This window comes from Lacerta agilis, chromosome 4 (genome assembly GCF_009819535.1).
Source record: "Lacerta agilis isolate rLacAgi1 chromosome 4, rLacAgi1.pri, whole genome shotgun sequence".
Taxonomy (NCBI): Eukaryota; Metazoa; Chordata; class Lepidosauria; order Squamata; family Lacertidae; genus Lacerta; species Lacerta agilis.
This window is the reverse complement of record NC_046315.1, coordinates 27282941-27288940: the sequence shown is the minus strand read 5'-3', so window position 1 is coordinate 27288940 and position 6000 is coordinate 27282941. Positions and strand designations below refer to the sequence as shown.

The 6000-nt window shown below is 48.5% G+C and overlaps 1 protein-coding gene across 3 annotated transcripts in view; it reads left to right on the top strand.

The window, feature by feature from the left end:
* The first annotated feature begins 1550 nt into the window (after window positions 1–1550).
* Window positions 1551–6000, top strand: part of SMAD9 (SMAD family member 9) — a 29717-nt gene continuing 25267 nt past the window's right edge. For 2 of the 3 annotated variants that reach the window (XM_033146521.1, XM_033146519.1), the window contains exon 1: window positions 1790–1879. The gene's annotated coding sequence lies outside the window, so the exon portion shown is untranslated. Of the gene's footprint in view, window positions 1740–1789; window positions 1880–6000 lie in introns of those variants that run through there. The other variant, XM_033146520.1, reaches the window with a different exon arrangement.

Below are 6000 nucleotides of genomic sequence, written 5' to 3'. Positions count from 1 at the left end.
CTGAAAAAGTTTGCTTACTCCTGGATTAAACTAAGAGTGGTTGTGTAGGCCACATTCCCACAAGTTAATTCACCAGGGGCCACATACTAGCAATGGGCGGGTACAGAGTGGTAAGCGAGCAGGGCGGGAACCAGAAGTGAGTGTGGCTACTGCTACCCCTTTTAATTTCTCTGTCATGATGGGTCCTGAGGGCTGGGGTTGGCTGTGCAAGGAAGGAAGAGTTGCCGACACAGATGAACCCGGGAAGGGTTCCAGTGGTCTGAGAAGGTCTCCAGTTCTGATCCTTAGACTGGGCAAGCAACCTAACAATTCTTCAGGAAGGCTGAACCAGTCCTGTCTGTTCATGCCTGCACTGGCACCTCTGTGACCTGAGTGATGAAGGAGGCATTACTGCCCTCTCAGAGGAAGATGGGACAGGCAAGGTAAGAGGCTCCTCTGGAGGGGCAGGAGTAGACATGATTTCTGACAACGGTGGAGGTGGTGGCATGATAGTACCAAATCATGCCCCTCTCATTAAGTCAAGGTGCCTTGTACCCTAAGGCCATTCAAGTTATTTGGGCGTCTGAGGCAGGCAATCCCAAAAGTGTCTCTTCCAATTTCTGGCAGTAAAATATTAAATATTAAACACATTAAAATATTTTTAAATACTTATAAACACTTGTGTGTGTGCATAGATAAATAGATAGGTAGATAGATGTCCAGATACTATGGTGTCCAGATCAAGGGAAGTAATATTACCACTCTATTCTGCCTTAGCCAGACCACACTTGGAATACTGTGTCCAGTTCTGGGCACCACAATTTAAGAAGGATGTGTTGACAAGCCAGAATGTGGGCAGAGGAGGGCAACCAAGATGATCAAGGGTCTGGAAACCAAGCCTTATGAGGAGGACCTGCATATGTTTAGCCTAGAAAAGAGGAGACTGAGAGCAGATATAATAGCCATCTTCAAATATCTCAAAGGCTGTCATATGAAAGATGGAGTGAGCTTGTTTTCGCCTGCCCTGGAAAGTAGGACCCAAATGATTGCTTCAAGTTGCAAGAAAGGAGATTCCGACTAAACACCAGGAAAAACGTTCTGACAGTAAGAGCTGTTCAACAGAGGGAGGTTGCGGACTCTTCCTCCTTGGAGGTTTCTAAGCACAGCTTGGATGGCTACCTGTGTGGATGAGATTCCTGCAGGAGGTTGGACTAGACGCCTCATGGGGTACCTTCTAACTCTATAATAAATATTTCATAACTTCCAGTCCCTTCACTTGCCCAAACCCAGTTGCCTGAGGCGGCAGCCCCACTCTTTGCCTAATGGTAGAGTCGGGAAGGACTTTAGGGTTACAGTAGTGACTGCATGGCACAGGCGGTTGCGAGAAGGGTCCGCCTGGGGAGAGGCAGGGGCCACCCAAACAAAAACGAAAGCACTCGCTTTGCTCCTCAGGGTCAGCCAAGCAGCCAGGAGGACCTGCCTCCTCCCTCCTGGCGCTGCCACCCCTCCCTTCCCCTCCCCCCCGTCCCTTCTCCCGCCTTCGCGGGCCAGCCAGACTCCGCCAGCAGCCAGCCAGCGAGAGCGAGAGAAGGGATTCCTGGCCGGGTTCCAGGTCGGCGCACTAATACAAGCTGCGAGGCTCCCGCCTGACTGACGCCGGCGGAGGCTGCCTGCTCGCTCGCTCGCTCGCTCGCTGCTGCTGCTGCTTTCGCGCTGGCCCTTGCTGCCGCCGGGTTACTGCAGCCGCGTCTCTTTGCATGGTGAGTACTCTTGAGGTTTGTTTGGTTTTTTTTCTTTTAAACGAGAGCAACTCGCTCCAGAGAAAATTGGGGCACCAGCAGCCGCCAGCAGGGAGACGGCGGGCTAGGGAGAAAAGGAGAGGTGTTCGCCCCACGGGCAGGTAAGAAACTTAGGCTTCCCTTCCCCTGCCCTGCCAGAAACACAAAACAGGCTGGAGTTGGCATCTCCATCCGCAGACTTTCTCCCCACCCCCGCCCGGGGTTTTCTCTTTTGATTTCCTTTCCTTTCTTTTTTTGGCTCTTCGTCTGAGCTCTGCTCTCCCGACTTTTTGCCGTCTGCAACCTCCCTCAGTCAGATGAGCTGCTGCTTGCAAGCTTTTCGTATTTCTTTTTTGCATTGCATTGCACTTCATTTCATTTCGTTGGAGGCGGGAGCTGCATCCTGCCTAGCCTCGGCTCAGCAGAAGGTGCTAAGCCCTGAACCAGCCCCTCGAGGGGACTTGCGATGATGCGTGTATGTGTATACGCGCGCGCGCGCGAGAACACACACACAGCCGATCATGCTAGCCGAGACCCGTCTATCTTGTGCCTATAATGTATGTATATAAAGTACATGGAGAGATGCTTAGGCTGCCATCCTGTGCCCGCTTTATTGGGAGTAATGCCCGCTGGCCTCGGTGGCCCTTACTTCCGAGTAGACATGCCTAGCATCGCACGCATGGTCAGCCTGCTCTCTCCTGTGGCGGGATGCAACCCTGCGCACACCTACTCGAGAGTAAATCGCAGTGAGCGCAGCGGGAGCCGGACTGCCGGGCCGCGTTCCCCGGGATAACCCTCCCCAGTTATCAACAGAAGGGCGCGCGAAGCCGTCGCGATCGCGTCGCTCTGGAACCGGAATCACCAACAAAACAGTATAGTGTAAACTGACCGCGAGGTGACATCGCCCTCGTCTATTATTAACCTGCTGCCACTGCTCCTTGTTGGCATCGTTGTAGAAGCTCACACTATTTGTGCCAGTAAAGGGAATGTGCTAAGGACGAATCTCTCTCTCTCTCTCTCTGCGCCGGAATAATTCGCTCGCTCCCTCTCCACTTCGCTGCTCCTTTAAGTTTACAACGTGAGGTCCTTGCAGAAGGCAACGAAAAGGCGGTTTGGGGGGAGAGACTAGAGACAGGAGACAAACTGACGCCGGCATTGTGATGGGAAGGAGGGTCGCCAGGCGAAACGTTTTCACGGCTGCTTAAACGCTGTCAAGCCTTCCTCAGTCTCTTTTATTTTGATTCCATTCTCTCCTCCGCGAATCAAAAGTGAATCCGGTTCATTTTTTAATTATTTCTTACGTGTTTTTTTAATAAAAAATATTAATCTTTAAATTTCGTATGTTATGGATACATTTTGTTTAAGAAAATGTATCCACACAGTCTCATCATCAGAAATAAAGGAGCACTTTAAAGACTACCCACATCATCATCATCATCATCAAAATAAAAGTGGATCTTTAAAAATGGAATAGATTTATTGTGCCAGAAGGGTAATATCCCCCCCACCTTCCAACCTGCTTGGCCCCAGGTGGTTGAGGTTAAGATTTGCAGTATGATCTTATGCAGCATGTCTACTCAGAAGTAACCTTCACTGGGACTTACTCCCCGGTAGGTGTGTCCAACAGTGCATAGTTAAAACTATGGAACTCGCTTCCAAAGGGACTGACAGCCACCAACCTAGATGGCTTTAAAAGAGAATTGGACAAAGAGAGCACTATGGAAGACTTCTAGCCCTGATGGCTGTGCTCTGCCTTCGCAGCTGGGAGGCAGTAATGCTTCTGAATTACCGGTACCAGTTGCTGAAAACCATGGGAGGAGAGAGTGGTCTTGTGCTCAAATGATGTCTGTGGACAGGCATCTGGTTGGCCACTGTGAGGAACAGGATGCTGGACTAGATGGGCCACTGGCCTGATCCAGCAGGCTCTTCTTAATGTTCTTACATCACAGCCTGACAAGGTTAGGTAAAGGTAAAGGGGCCCCTGACCATCAGGTCCAGTCGTGTCCGACTCTGGGGTTGCGGTGCTCATCTCGCTCTATAGGCCGAGGGAGCCGGCGTTTGTCCGCAGACAGCTTCCGGGTCATGTGGCCAGCATGACAAAGCCGCTTCTGGTGAACCAGAGCAGCGCACGGAAACGCCGTTTACCTTCCCGCTGGAGCAGTCCCTATTTATCTACTTGCACTTTGATGTGCTTTCGAACTGCTAGGTGGGCAGGAGCTGGGACCGAGCAACGGGAGCTCACCCCGTGGCAGGGATTCGAACCGCCGACCTTCTGATCAGCAAGCCCTAGACACTGTGGTTTAACCCACAGCGCCACCTGGGTCCCTGATAAGGTTACCCACCTAGAATTTGTCGCCAACTAAAGGGAATTTCGGGTTATTAAAATTAAATGGCCATGTCCAAGCCAAAGCCTTACAAAGAATAAGCCACTGGCAGCCATCGATGGATGAAACCCAAAATTGGTATTGTCCTGAAGTAAAGTACCAGTGGGAGAGAAGGTAAATTGCAGGTGCTGCGGTGCTTTTTAAAAATATCCAACTTTATTCCTGTTACTGATAGGCGTGGAAGTGACAAATTTGTAGTTACTAATTGTTTTCAGGCTTGTCCCCAGCGCTAAACATCCCATTTAATAGTTAATAACTTTCCCCTTTCTACGAATAGAGAAGTAATACATGCATAATCAAATGCTCATATTCTAAAGGGCAAGATCATATTCTAAGGTGGGGTAGCATGCCCTCAGGGAATGGATTTTCTCATAGCTTGGAAATGATATGCAGGTTTCTTGGAATGTAGTCAGGTTTGTGACTGTCCAGGAAGGACGCTGCAGATAAGAGAGATGTAACAGTGAAGCCTGTAAATACGTGCTTTTAAAAGGCAGTCTCTAGGGATGAGCAGCTATTGTCTTCTGCAATGCAATCTAAAGGTACTGCAGTAAGATTATTTTAAGAGCAGTATATCCCAGAGCAATGGGTAGAACAATGGTCACCATTCAGATTATCTTTATAGTCCACCCACACAGAGCTCCTCTTTCTGATTTGATAATTGCCTCAGCTGCTGCCAAAGCTGCTGCTGTTGGGCTGATTTGTGTTTGACCTTTAAAATGAACATGCCTTCAACTGAGTGTCTTAGTATGTTGTGTCTTCTTACACTGCAATCCTGCACACTGTTTCCTGAGAATGAGCCCCGCTGAAAACAATGCGACTAATTCTGAGAACGCGGATGTAGCATTGTTCTGTTCCATAAGTTATACGAGAGAACATTTGGTTAATTGGCTGCGGAAAATACACTTAATTTCAAATACTAGAGATAAGTTTCAGATATACTTTTTGTCATTGTTGGGTACTAACCTGTGCTCTTGAACAGCTCACATTAATTTTAATGGAGCCCATGTAGAAAACAGTTCATTGTAGATTCCCAGCGGATTGTTCCCAATTTGATATCCTTCAGATGTCGTTGGACTACGTCTCCCATCAGTCTCAACCAGCCTTTGAGTCCAGCAAAATCTGGAGGTCACCACACTGGTCACTCCTCTAATAGACTTCCTTGTATTGCTACATGGGGTTCAAAGCAGCCTGCAAATTATCCCCGCCTCTTGAATTACTGAACAATTAACAGGGAATCTAATCCTATTTTATTTTGGGACACAGACTACGTTGGTCATACTGACAGTTCTGCAGTGTGGGCCATAGATTGTTCCTTGGTAACACTGGCATTTTTTCCCTTTTTTAAAGCCAAAATGGGGGTGTGAGCTTGAAAGATGCAATATTTACAGACTTTTGCCTTGAGCTGGGACAACGTAATGCTGACTTGCGGTTCATGACTAAGTTGTGTGGTGAGGACCACACTGTGGTTAGTTCTCTTATTACTGTATGTGATGTTTCAGCTTCAGGGAAGGCAGGAGAAGGATGCACTTACTCTGCTGATGACTCAACTGAATGGAGTGTTTCCAAGCTCTGCATCTCTGGCCGGACAATTTCTTATTACATGCAGCTTCTCTGGTCCTGGTCTTTCTCACACCTCCCCGAAAGTGGAGGTGTGTTCCTTGGGTGAAGGAACTCCCTGGGAGTTAGGTGTTAAGCCAAATCTGAGTTGGGAGTAAACATGATGATAAGCAGAGGAGAGGGAAGGTAGACTTGCACTTCCTGTTTCACACGCTTCCTTACCTAATTCAGTTGTGCATTAGGAATATGTCCTTACTTTACTAGGAAAGAGATATGAGATAAAGAAATGCAGCGAAGGTGAA